Raw genomic sequence first — 13802 nt, 5'->3', positions numbered from 1 at the left:
TGACCTACAAAAGAACTAAGGTAGAGTTAAGAGCAGACTTACCTACAACAATAACAGAGGCTAGAGGATAGTAAATGATATCTTCAAGAGAGCTATAAAGTAGGTTCTTATTGGAAGGTAAAATGTAAAATAATTGTAGGATATTATAGTAATATTTATAATCATAAGTGAAAGTGAATTGCCTGTTATTGAAATTATCCATTTAAAAGTCAAAATGTTATTTTAATAATTTATGATAGAAAACATTCCAAAGTATATTGTCCCAATACCTCCCTTCTTAAAGAGCATTGAGGTTCAACATTAATGTGCTGTTAAATAGTTGGGAAGCAGATTTGGCTCAACTGATAAAGAGTGTCTGCCTACCACATGGGAGGCCCAGGGTTCAAACCCAGGGCCTCCTGACCCGTGTGGTGAGCTGGCCCACGCGCAGTGCTGATGGGCACATGGAGTGCCGTGCCACACAGGGGTGTCCCCCCCCCTAGGGGAGCCCCACACACAAGGATTGTGTACTCGCAAGGAGAGCCACCCCGCACGAAAAAAGCACAGCCTGCCCAGGAGTGGCACCACACACACGGAGAGTTGACGCAACAAAAAGAAACACAGATTCCTGGTCCTGCTGACGAGAATGCAAGCGGACAGAGAAGAACACACGGTGAATGGACGCAGAGCAGCCACCGGGGCGGGCGGAAGAGAGAGAAATAAATCTGTAAAAAAACACAAAAGACAAAACATTAATATGCTGTTAAATAGTGAGACTACCAGTAGTTATGGTGGTCTGCTAGGCTGTTGGTACCTGCATTAAGTTTCCTAGACTGCTCTGCTTTTTATAGTTCGGTCTCTTCACTGCAGCAGCAGCTTTCTCAAGCTTCTTAATCTGCTGCTGTATTTTACATGCAGGTGTCCAAGTGTGGGTCAGAGGATTTATCCATCCTCCTGTATAGCTATATGTGGCAGATATTTTCCAAAGACAGCCGCCACAATATAGCCAATCCAATGTGCACTCCTTATAATGTAACCCTGGCGTTCCACCCATTATGTATGCTCCCCCCACCTTGAATCTGAGTTCATAGGCCCCTGACTGCGGTGAGAGTGATGCTGTGTGACTTCCAAGGCTAGGCCAGAAAAGGTGATGCAGCTTCACCTGTCCTCTAGGGACGTTTATTCTTCGAACCCAAGCACCATGTCACAGGAAGGGGAGAAGAAACCACAAGAAGAGACTGCGTGTCCGTGTTGGGGTGGATAGCCACATCTGAAGTCCCCTTCTATAGCCAGCACTGATCTCCAGACACATGAGCGAGCAAGCCTTAGGTAATTCTAGTCCTCGGCCTTTGAGCCTCCCCAGCTGATGCCAAGTAGAACAGCATGAGTTGTCCCACCCAGCCAAGCTTCTTGAGCAAAAGAAATGATGTTTACGTTTGGAGTGGTATCATTCACAGCAACAGACGCCTAGAAAACTATGGGACTGCTTTTTACTCCCTGACTTGCTGGTCAGAATACTTTGGGAGATCTTAACCCAAAGAGTCTTTGCCAGTTGTGAGAAAGTTCAAACTTTGTAAATTATTTCTTATTTATTTCCTCCTGCTCTAGACAAAGCTTCTTTGGTTTCAAGGAAGAGAAGAAACCCATTCAGTTTACCTCAGGAAAGGGGGGTTTAACGAAAGGATATGAGGGGCTCATGGGAATCTGAGAACAGGAACTACTGCCCAGCATGGCCTCATGGAAACTGGAACTGTAAGATATTTATTTATAGCTCTTCTGCCACTCTCTGCACATATATTCTATTTTCTCATTACATAGCCTTGGTTTACTTATTCTCCAATTCAGATGTGGATCATCACATCTCTCCCTCCTTTCGAGACCCTTTCTACAATACAGCCATTATCTTAAGTGCCCCTGCCTATTCAGTGCCTAGTTCCAAATTATTGAAAAGGGATCTCATTGCAACAGCTCCTCTTTGCCAGGCTGCATCCCACAAAGCACAGGTCGCTGAGCTAATTACCCCTGAACTGACTTTGGACAGATGTCCCTCCTGGAGCAAATTAGTTGTGGCCCTGGGGAGGAGACTTTAAGGTGAGGAGTCCTCCAAAAGGGGTGTGGATGGAGCATGCAGCATGACATCTCCAGAACACCTCCCTGCTGAGATTGTTAACAACTCCTGGCCAGAAAATGAAAGCTGAGATGAGCAGAAGTGTGGCCTCGAGTTGAGTGCCTGCAGGACAAAATCAGAAACTGCCAGCTGGAGGACCAGGAGCAAGGGAAGATGAAGAGGCACCATGTCTGGCAGCAGATAGTGGGACCAAGAGGTATGGAACTGAGATGGAAGGCAAAAAAAAATCTCCCCAAGCAACCCCTGGAGATAGTTCAGAGGGAGCTTTGCCAAGGCTTACAGTTGGCATTTCACTCTTGAAGCCTCCATGGTGTCCTGATACAAAGTCTTTGGAGTCTAACAGACTCTGAGTTCAAATCCCAAGTCTACTCATTTAAAAGCTGTGAGAGTGGGAAGCAAACTTGGCCCAATGGATAGGGTGTTCGTCTACCACATGGGAGGTCTGCGGTTCAAACCCCGGGCCTCCTTGACCTGTGTGGAGCTGGCCCATGTGCAGTGCTGATGCACGCAAGGAGTGCCCTGCCACGCAGGGGTGTCCCCCGTGTAGGGGAGCCCCATGCGCAGGGAGTGTGCCCCGTAAGGAGAGCCGCCCAGCGCGAAAGAAAGTGCAGCCTGCCCAGGAATGGCACCGCCCACACAGAGAGCTGACACAACAAAATGACACAACAAAAAGAAACAGATTCCCGGTGCCACTGAAAAGGATAGAAGCAGTCACAGAAGAACACACAGCAAATGGACACAGAGAGCAGACAACTGGAGGAGGGTGGGTAGAGAGAAATAAATAAAAAATAAATCTTTAAAAAAAAAAGCATTGCATTCTTCATTTACATTGACCCCTGGGGTTCCTCTGCCTGGAATCAGCAGGTTTCCAAGGCAAAGGAGGAACAGATAGCAGCTTTTGCAACAAAGTCATTGCTCCTCTTTAACAAGTTGTATGTATGTGTGAATCTGTATGTATGTCCTGCAAGACAATAATCTTGAAAGTCAGGCTTTAGAGGGAAGGACACTGTTTTATAAATGCTTTAAGCTCCTGCTTCTTTAACAGGTCAGGTCTAGAGGGCTTGACCTTTGAGGGTACTGTAACCAGGCTAGAGAGAACTCAGGATAAGGCAGAGCAGGATTTCCCTTGCTCCCCTGGGTTGCAAGGGGAAAAACGCAGATTCCTGTGTCCCATCCCAAATCGACTTGATCAGACTCTCCAGGGAAGAGGTCTAGGAATGGGTTTTTTAAAACCAGTGTTCCAGTTGCTGTTTATTGTCCTGGAATTTAAGAAACCCTGGCAGGGCAGGTGTACCTGCCCCTAAGACCCTTGTACATTGTGGAGAGAAGACAACGAAGAGGGGAAAACAGTAGATTTCATGTGAGTCCTGACCACTCCCCACGAAGGCATGGGGACGAGGGGAAGGAAAGTGGCCCTCTTAGTGGGATGACTGATATCAATCTGTTAGATACAGGTTAAATGCAATAGACCAAGATGCCTAATCGCCAAGTTGGCCCTCTTTTCCCAGCTCCCACTCCCAAGGTGGAGCTCATGAGACAGATTAGATCAGCAACTGGAAAAGAAAGGAAAGGAAAGGAGGGAGAGGGGAGGAGAAGGGAGGGGAGGGAAGGAAAAAAGAAAGGAAGGAAGACTTTTCTTTATCCATCTGAGCATTCTGTGGCCAAATTGTTGCTCTTGCTACATCACAAATATACAGCATAAAATTTCCCATTTTAATCACTTTCAAGTATATGGTTCAGTGGTATTAATTACATTCACAATGGATGGTGGATAGTGACCTTCCTTTTGATAACCAATGATTTTTTGATGTCATATTTTGATGACCAAGCAAGATGTAGCAATACTGCATATTTCCTTCTAGTCTTTTTCAATACTTGTTTACACAGTGGAGATTACACCGAATATATAATTCTCTTTGCCATCTATAACATTTTCTATGTCACTATTATTTTTCTAATCATAAAAGAATACATATTTATCACAGAAATTTCTGGAACATGGTAACTATTCTCCCCTGTTTGAATCCATGGAAACTTCTGCTTCCATGGCTCCAGGGAAGACAAAACACTGGCATTAAGAACCCTGCTTTCTCTTGTGACTATCCAGGTGTGGACTCTGCTCCCTCCAAGCAAGAGCCCAGCGGGAACCCATGACCTCTGAGGCGACTGCTGCCTGGTGGCCTCCTTGACCCTCGGGGTTGGACGTCCACTCTTACAGTCCATTGGCCACCAGAGTCCTGTCATAACTGAGGACTGGGGAGTGGGGGCCTCCCACCTCGAGCACTGATGATCCTGAAAGCAACAGGTCATGAGAACAACCAGCTTTCCCTGAGACTTCAGTGACCTCAGTGAGTGTATATTAGCGAATGCTCTGGGTTTCTCGGTTCTTGACTATGACCCATAAAGGAATTTAAGGACATGCCATAGGGTAGGCAAGGTAGGTTGCCAAGGTAGGCAAGCAACAAGAAAAAGAAAGGCACACACCCGAGTCGTGGGTGTGGGCCATGCTACAGGATGATTCGCACCCATGGGGCCCTGCGGTAGGCCCTTTCAAGCCTCCCCTCCTCCCCTTTTGCCATATTAAGGAGGGATCTCAGCTATCTGCCGTCCTGACTGGTTGCCTTCTATGTCTTCCTGTCTCCTTTTGAGGAACCAATAGGGGGGCCTTTCTGTTTGGAGTTACCTGGACCTTCTGAGCCCCGTGTTTCAGATGAGACCCGTGGCCGGCCTCTCGACTGCAACGTTCTGGCTTTGTTTTCAGTCAGCTGCCTCCCCTCGGGGGACTCTGGGCGGTGTCTCCTGGCTAGGCTTAGACCAGTGGGCTTCCCTCTTTTCCTGTACTACCCTGCCTCATCTACACTGCACTTCTCACCTGAGGTCTGTCAGAATCGAAATGGGGGAAATAAGCAGAACTCTGAAGTAAAGGAAAATGTCATAGATTGTATTAAAGCACTGGGAACAATTTGGTTATAGCCAATAACTAAAAAGAACAAAATTCTTGTGCAAAACTGCATGGTCACAGTGCAGATCAGAATAATAAAAATAGCCTTCAAAAGATCTTTTGAATATAATGTTATTACACAGTTAAACTTATTTTGTAAGAGAATGAAAATTATAAGTTACATTAGTGAGTTGTGGATTTCTGTGTCTAACTCTCTATTTGTGTCTGCCTATTCAGTGTATATTTTCATACCTCAGAGTGGTGATATCAAATTAACAAATGAAAATTCTTAAAGGAGCTGTATTCAAATTGTTAAAAATTAAATAAGTGCTTATATATGTAAATGAATATTCCTGAAGCCCAAATTAGAGGGGCTAAGAAGGATGGAAAGGTCATATAGAAATCTGAATATAGAAACTTTTGGGGAAGGAAAAAGGCTTTTCCTAAACTCCTTGACCAACCCTGCCCACTCAGGGTCTTCCCTTTGAGAGAGCTGTGGGGGAAGGGCTAGGTGTGACAAGACAGGGATAGGTAGGTTTAGCTTAAAACTCTTGTCATCTAGGCCAGGGAGTTAAGAATCAGAGTTTGTCCTGTAATTCTCCAATTTAAGCCTTTTAACCGCCTTAAAATAATGGTAATTAATAATCCAATTATCAAATTTCAGTAAGTAAAAGTTCTTGGAAGCTATGGAAAGATTTTTATAAATTATAATTAAAACAAATTAAACAATTATAATATTTTCCAGACCTGGAAGTCAGTATGATTTTAAGGGTATTCACAATCTGAATAACCTTAAATAAATAAATAAATAAATAAATAAATAAATAAATAATTTTTAAAAAACGGAGCGGTGTTTAACCTCCTGTGAAAGAAGGAAGAAGAATATTTCTTGCTTAAATTATAATTGTTCCCATTTTATTTGACTTGGGTGTAATCTCCCTAGGTTATTGGATGCAAATAAAATAAATTAGCATTGTATGTATTAAATCTTTATAAGATGATGAAAATTGTAAGTTTGTGTTTAATAAAATTAAGTTAAGGGAAAAAAATGTAGATCTGTCCTAAAGTGAAATGACTAGTTTTCACAGAACAGAATAAGGGATGTAAGGCAAGACTTAAACAGATAAAAGGAAAGACCTTTATCTATTTAGCTTTAAGCATATTAAACTGTAATTTTAAAAGCTTATTTAAAGGTAAAAATAACTAGTCTATGTGGTTATGATTAGATAAAGGAAGTTTGTTAAAACTTTGTCTAAAAGGAAGTATTTAAGTGACTAATCCCAGAAAGCCATTATTAAATAGAAACCTAAACTGATATTGACAACAAAAAGTAAATTCATAACAGAGAAACCTGTCAGAGGCAGCTCGGTCTGTATGTTAAGGTATTGGTAGGGAAAAGATAATCCATCTTCTTCATCCTTTTAAGTAGGACACTATGAATCTTCAAAATACTAGGTTTATTTCTTCCAGAAAAAGGTATTAGTCATGTGGGGATTTCATCAGTTCCAGCCTTGGTGCTGAACCCACCTTCCCTCAGCCTCAATGGAATAGCCAGAGAGTTTCCCACCCTGTCAGCTGTCAGGCAGGAACTACTGCCCGCCCGATCGGGAAGCAGCTACAGCAGAGCGGCTGTCAGTCACGCTCCAGCTCCCCTTGAGGATAAGGGTGTCCACTCTCGGTGTTGAGGCAGTTTAGCCTAGGGAGTGAGTGAAAGCAGCCGTCACAGCTGGGGCCCCCGTTAGAACACAGCCACGAGATCCCACCCAGAAACCCCTGAGGGGCGCAGCGACTTGAGAACAAAGCCACTACCCTTACGGCCAGAAAGCCTGCCAGGACCCTGGCCTGCCAGGACCCTGGCCACGACGGACCACTCGAGACTCCTGGGTCAAAGCAATCCCGGTTAACTCCAAACAGAAAGACCTCCCTGTTCGTCCCCTGAGAGCCGGCAGGTGAAGTAGACAGGCACCCAGCTGGGACAGCAGAGAGCTGAGATGCCCCCTTCCTACGGGCAAAGGGCAGGAGGCAAGGCCTAAAAGGCTACCCCAGGGCCCCTCGTAGCCCACCCGCACCCATGACCTGGGCGTGTACTTTTCTTTTTTCTTGTTTCTTAGTAAATTCTGGTTATGCCAAGAAAGAATGGGGAAGGAAGGGGAAGGAAGTGGAAGGGGAAGGGAAAAAGATTCCCTATGATGTTTCTTCCATAGAAATTTTAACATGCATTTATTTTACATAGTTGAAATCCTATTGAATTTACAGATTTTTATCTTTTTCTCACCTAACATCTTACAAACATTTTTCCATATTGCTAAATATATTAATTTTTTAAAAAATTTTAATAGGTAATATATTTACATGGTACAGTAACCATGCGTACCAGTTTCTTATAGACTTCTGAAGGATCTTTCTATGCATGTTTAAACAAATACATGTATATTTAAATGTATTCTTCCCCTCCATTTTTTAAAGAGAGTAATGAGCTATACATGCTCTTCCTCACTTTCCTTTTTATTTTCCACAAAAGCATAGGATTCTGCTTTATAGGGGAGGACCAAACTTGTTAAACTAGGCCTCTATAGATGAGCATTTAAGTTGTTTCCAATCTTTGGCAAGCAGTGCCATAGTGGACAACCTTGTGCATGAAGCATTTCACATGTGTGAGCCTCCATCTGTCAGATAATTCCTTCAAGTGGAATTGCTGGGCCAAAAAGTAAATGCACTTGTAATTTTGATAAATAAGTCAAATTGTCCTCTGTAAGGTAATTCATTCTAAGTGCAGTATACTATTTAACCCAGTGTCTATGCCTTACCTTACTTCCCCCATCTTTGATTCTCTCTAAATAACTCTAAGTAAGAGTTCTGCTGCAGGCACAAATTGATTTCCCTTTTTGTTCATTCAAACATAATGGGCCAGGTATTGAACACCTCTTAGGTGACAGGCATGCTGCTGGGAAACTAAGACACCTAGGACACAGGGCCGTGCAGCCTACAGGAGGCAGAGAAGGATACGTAAGCCGACTCAAGCCAAGCATGTGAGTGAGTGGGCTGGGGAGGGGCCCCCTGGCCCTGCCCACCAGGCCCTGAGCTCCTGCACAGGCAAGACCATGTCTGGTGTTGCTCTCCTTATCCCATCCCCCAGGGTGCACAGGGCGCAAAGCGCAAAGCGGCACTCGATGCACATTGAATGGATGGATGACTAATTGAATGTCTGGGGCAGGGAGGGAGCACGAGTCAGGGCAGTTTCAAAAGGAGGAAGAGGGGAGCGGGTCTAGCTCAGTGGATTGAGTGCCTGCTTCCCATGGACGAGGTCCTGGGTTCAATCCCCAGTATCGCCTAAAACAAAAAGAAGTCCTCACATGCTCTTCTTACGTTCTTCCTTTTTTTTTAGGAGGTACCGGGGATTGAATCCAGGACATCATCCTTGGGAAGCAGGCACTCACCTACTTGTGCCACATCTACTCCCCAGAGCTACTATTTTTTTTTTTCGGAACTACTTTATTTATTTATTTATTTATTTATTTATTTTTTTTTATTTTATTGACTTTGTAATAATATTACATTAAAAATATATATGTGAGGTCCCATTCAACCCCACCCCTCCACCCCACCTCTCCCCCCCCCAGCAACACTCCCTCCCATCATCATGACACCTCCATTGGATTTGGTAAGTACATCTTTGGGCACCTCTGCACCTCATAGTCAGTGGTCCACATCATGGCCCATACTCTCCCCCATTCCATCCAGTGGGCCCTGTGAGGATATACAATGTCCGGTGATTGCCTCTGAAGCACCATCCAGGGCAGCTCCATGTCCCAAAGACGCCTCCACCTCTCATCTCTTCCTGCCTTTCCCCATACCCATCAGCCACCATGTCCACTTTTCCCCATCCAATGCCACCTCTTCTATGTGGACATTGGATTGGTTGTGCCCATTGCACCTCTATGTCAAGAGGAGGCTCAGATTCCACATGGATGCTGGATGCAATCCTCCCACTTTCAGTTGTAATCACTCTAGGCTCCATGGTGTGGTGGTTGTCCTTCTTCAACTCCATCTTAGCTGAGTGTGGTAAGTCCAATAAATCAGATTGTAGGTGCTGGAGTCTGTTGAGGTTCAGGACCTGGCTATCACATTGTCAGTCCAGAGATTCAAATCCCCTAAATATATCTTAAACCCCAACATTAACTGCACCTCTAGCACATTAGCATGAAAGTCTTATGAAGGGAGATCCCATCTGAGTCCAGATTCATCACACATAAACACCATCGGAACTACTTTTTAAGGATTAATTTCTCAAAGTGAAATTCGACATGCAAGGGGCTGAATATTTGTCAGTCCCCTAACTCCAAAAGGACCAGTGGATTGAGGAGGGGGTGAGAGTTAGGAATGATCTGGTGGTTGATCTGAGGGGGTAGGGTTTGGGGGTCCCCCTGATCAGTCTTGGACAGTGGGCATCTCCAAAAAGGTCTCTGAGTTGAGACAGAGGAGAAGGGTGGATGGCCGTGAAGGCTGGAGTCCCCAGCTGCTGGGCACACCCTGTGCAGCCCGGAGGCAGCCCCTCCTGGTGTAGACTGAGGAAGGAATGTCCCCTTCCTGCTCCACCAACCGGATGCCAAACCCCAGACAGGCACCTGATGGCTAAGAAGCACTGGCTGCCTCTCCAGGAGCACAGGCCTGTTCTCTATTGCTTTCAGCTCTTCTGTGGTTCATTTCCAAGAATTTCAGCAAGACCGAACAGTGAAACATCTGCCTAGCCAATCCAACCCCCATTTGATAGATACGGAGATGTGAGTGGCTGCCTGAGGTCACCCAGGCCATGCAGCGCTCTAGAAACAGGGCTCCCGACTGTGCATCCCGTGTTCTCTGCCCTGGACCAGGGGGCAAAGGTCGGGATGGCGATCTAGCCGTGGCTCCAGGGAGCCAGAGAGAAGAGAGCAATGCCGGAACTGGAGGGGCTGGGGCCGCACAATGTATTGACACCTGTTCCAGTTGCTGGGTTGTAAATCCTTCAGGAATTCCAGATATTCCACTCATGTCCAAGTTCCTACTTGGAAGCAGTTTTGCCAGCACAAGTTTCAGGGAGGCACCAGCTCAGAAAAGTGAGACAGGGCGTGGAGAGGAGGGGGTGCCAGGCGCCTGGGCCCAGGGGATGCCGTGGGATGCGCTGTCCCAGCCCTGACCTCCTGTGGCCCTGCCTGGCTTCCGGCCATCAGCTGGCAGTGACTCAGGGCTTCCGGGTGCTGTTTCTGGGCCCCCTGCCAGAGTGGGGAGGGTGGTGGCCCATCCAGGCACCCCGTTCCCTGCCAGAGGGTAGGGGGTGCCTGCTTTCCCTCGCCTCCCAGGACTTTGACTGCCCTTTGGAAGCTGCTTTGAGAGCTTACCAGGACTTGATTTTACCTAAAATTGTTAGGGGAGTCTCACCCTGGGATTTAGCTTCTAGAACACCTTTCTGAATACTCGGGACCCCTGAACCTCTCCCAGCCAGGGATTTCCGAGGGGAGAGGGCATAGGTGTTTCTCCTGAGGCAGAGGAGGAAGAAAACAATTCACCTCCTGGAACAGACAGACCTGAATGAAATGATGAAATAACCAACCGCCCCGTATACCGGCAGGTGCTTTCAGGTTCCTTGGTGCCTGGGGAGCCTCACAGCACCGCTGAGAGTAGGTTTTCTTCTTTTTTTTTTTTTTTAGATTTATTTTTTATTTCTCTCCCTTCCCCCGTCCCGTTGTCTGCTCTCTCTGTCCATTCGCTGTGTGTTCTTCTGTGACCGCTTCTATCCTTATCAGTGGCACGGGAATCTGTGTTCCTTTTTGTTGCGTCATCTCGTTGTGTCAGCTCTCCGTGTGTGCAGCACCATTCTTGGGCAGGCTGTGCTTTCTTTCACACTGGGTGGCTCTCCTTATAGGGCACACTCCTTGTGCGTGGGGCTCCCCTACGCGGGGGACACCCCTGTGTGTCACAGCACTCCTTGTGCACATCAGCACTGCGCATGGGCCAGCTCCACACGGGTCAAGGAGGCCCGGGGTTTGAACCACAGACTTCCCATGTGGTGGGCAGACGCCCTAACCACTGGGCCAAGTCTGCTTCCCTGAGAGTAGGTTTTCTAAATCCCCTTTACAGATAGGGACGTTGAGGCCCAGGGAAGTCATGTCACTTGCACTGGGACACAGGACAGAACGAACCTAAGACCAGCCCACTGTCCCATCCATTTCAGGTGCCTACCCTAAAGGCACAGCCCCTACCCTGTATGTGCTACCCAAGCCTCCCCGAGACAGCTGACTGGCTTTTCCACCAGAAATACAAAGAGAAACTGAAACTGGTAGGTCAGTGGTTTTCAAACTCTTTGGACCATAACTTGCAGTAAGAAATGCACATCACATCACAAGGCACACACAAGGATGATTCCTAGGTAGCCCTTACGGTAATTTGTAATTACTGTATTTGTTTATTTACAAATTTGTAAAACTAAATGCATGCTTCATGAAATTACATTTACCCTTACTGCTCAAGGTGCACTCTGGCATTTTCTATTCCCCACTATCCTGTTGGGTTATTTTTTAAAAGCCCTCATGTGACTCTCTGAATTGATTCCATGACCCATTAATAGGCCGAGAAGCAAAATTTGGAAAGCTGGTGGTGGACAGCAGCTTGGGTACGCCTGCCCCCCAATTGCCCGCAGGTAGGTGGATCTGCCAGTGAGGACCCAGGTGGGACTTTGGGCGCTGCATGGCCGGCATTGAGCTGCACCAGGGGGTGCACAGGAAAAGAGAGTCCTCCCTGATTTCACCCCCAGGTCGTTTACAAGCAGAGGAACAAGTCTGCACAGACATAAAACGAGGCCCAGAAAGTACTAGTAGGGAAGCAGGCTTGGCCCAGCGGTTAGGGCGTCCGTCTACCACATGGGAGGTCCGCGGTTCAAACCCCGGGCCTCCCTGACCGGTGTGGAGCTGGCCCACGCGCAGTGCTGGTGCGCGCAAGGAGTGCCCTGCCATGCAGGGATGTCCCCCATGTAGGGGAGCCCCACGCGCAAGGAGTGCGCCCCATAAGGAGAGCCGCCCAGCGTGAAAGAGAGTGCAGCCTGCCCAGGAATGACGCCACACACACGGAGAGCTGACACAACAAGATGACGCAACAAAAAGAAACACAGATTCCTGGTGCCGCTGAGAAGGATAGAAGTGGTCACAGAGGGAAATGGACTTTGGCCCAGTGGTTAGGGCGTCCGTCTACCACATGGGAGGTCCACGGTTCAAACCCCGGGCCTCCTTGACCCGTGTGGAGCTGGCCATGCGCAGTGCTGATGCGCGCAAGGAGTGCCGTGCTACACAAGGGTGTCCCCCGCATGGGGGAGTCCCACGCGCAAGGAGTGCGCCCGTGAGGAAAGCCACCCAGCGTGAAAAGAAAGAGCAGCCTGCCCAGGAATGGCGCCGCCCACACTTCCCGTGCCGCTGACGACAACAGAAGCGGACAAAGAAACAAGACGCAGCAAATAGACACCGAGAACAACCAGGGGAGGGGTGGGGGGGGGATTAAATAAATAAATAAATCTTTAAAAAAAAAAAAAAAGAAGTGGTCACAGAACACACAGCAAATGGACACAGAGAACAGATAATGGGGGTGGGGGGGAGGGAAAGGGGAGAGAAATAAAATAATAATAAATCTTTTAAAAAAAAGAGTACTAGTGTCCGTTAAGGACCTGCTGTGTGCATGGCACAGTGGCTCGTGCATCTCGCCCAGCCCGGGCACCATGGGCCTCATTCCTGCTTTAAAGATGAGGAGGCTGGTGGCGGCTCAGGCTGCCAGCTGGCAAGTCACAGCACAGCGTCTGAATTGAGCCTCCCTGGCTCGAGCTCCTGCTCTGCTCCCCCACCCCCGCCCCACCTCCTCTCCTGGGAGGAGCAGGGGGAGCTGGGCTGTTCTGAAAGGCTGCGCTGCCCAGTGGACTGGAGATGAGAGAGAGCAGAGGAGCGGGAGGAGGAAGCACCTGGCAGGGAGTCCTGGCTTGGTCCAAACGGAAGGCAAGGCTGGTGAGAGCTGGCAGGCCCGCGCCTCCCTGTCAGCGCTGAGGAAACGCCCTGGACAGGGCCGGGGAAGAGGTGCTGGCACACTTGATCTGCCTGCGGAAGCCTTGTCTTCTCTCTCTCCTCAAGGCCAGGCAGCGAGGTCTGTGTCTCAGCTCAGAACGGAGATTCCAGAGTGTACGGGAGGCTCTAGACGCAAGATACCGTGAGGAAACAGGACAGAGGGGTCTCACCTCTAGGCCCTGACCTCTGAGGGTGTGGGAGGGCAGGCAGTTCACCTGAGGGAAAACAAGTCACCAGTCACAGACACCCCTAGAGCTCACACACATATACATTTTTTCTTCTATTAACCTTTTTTTTTTTTTTAAAGAACCAGGGCCAGGGATTGAACCCTGGACCTCATATGTGGGAAGCTGGTGCTCAACCACTGAGCCCCATCAGCTCCCCGAGTTAGGTATTTTTACTTGTAGTTTTTGTTTTGTTTTGTTTTGTTGTGTTTGTTTTTGTTTCTTAAGAGGCACTGGGAACCGAACTCGGGACCCCCCAGGAGGAAAGCAGGTGCTCAACCCCTTGAGCCACATCTGCCCCCCTTTTCACAGAGGCAGCCACCCTTCAGTCAGCGTGGAGTCAGCACAGGGCGTCTTTTCTCTCTCGGAGTCTCTTTCCTCCTCTCCCCACCTCCACTGAAATTAAACAACCAGTTTTTCCTATGGGAAGCTAGATCTATAAATGACCTAAAAGA

The sequence above is a fragment of the Dasypus novemcinctus genome, chromosome 11 (genome assembly GCF_030445035.2).
Source record: "Dasypus novemcinctus isolate mDasNov1 chromosome 11, mDasNov1.1.hap2, whole genome shotgun sequence".
In the NCBI taxonomy this organism is placed as follows: Eukaryota; Metazoa; Chordata; class Mammalia; order Cingulata; family Dasypodidae; genus Dasypus; species Dasypus novemcinctus.
The sequence above is the reverse complement of the archived record's forward strand: the minus strand, read 5'-3'. Positions refer to the sequence as shown.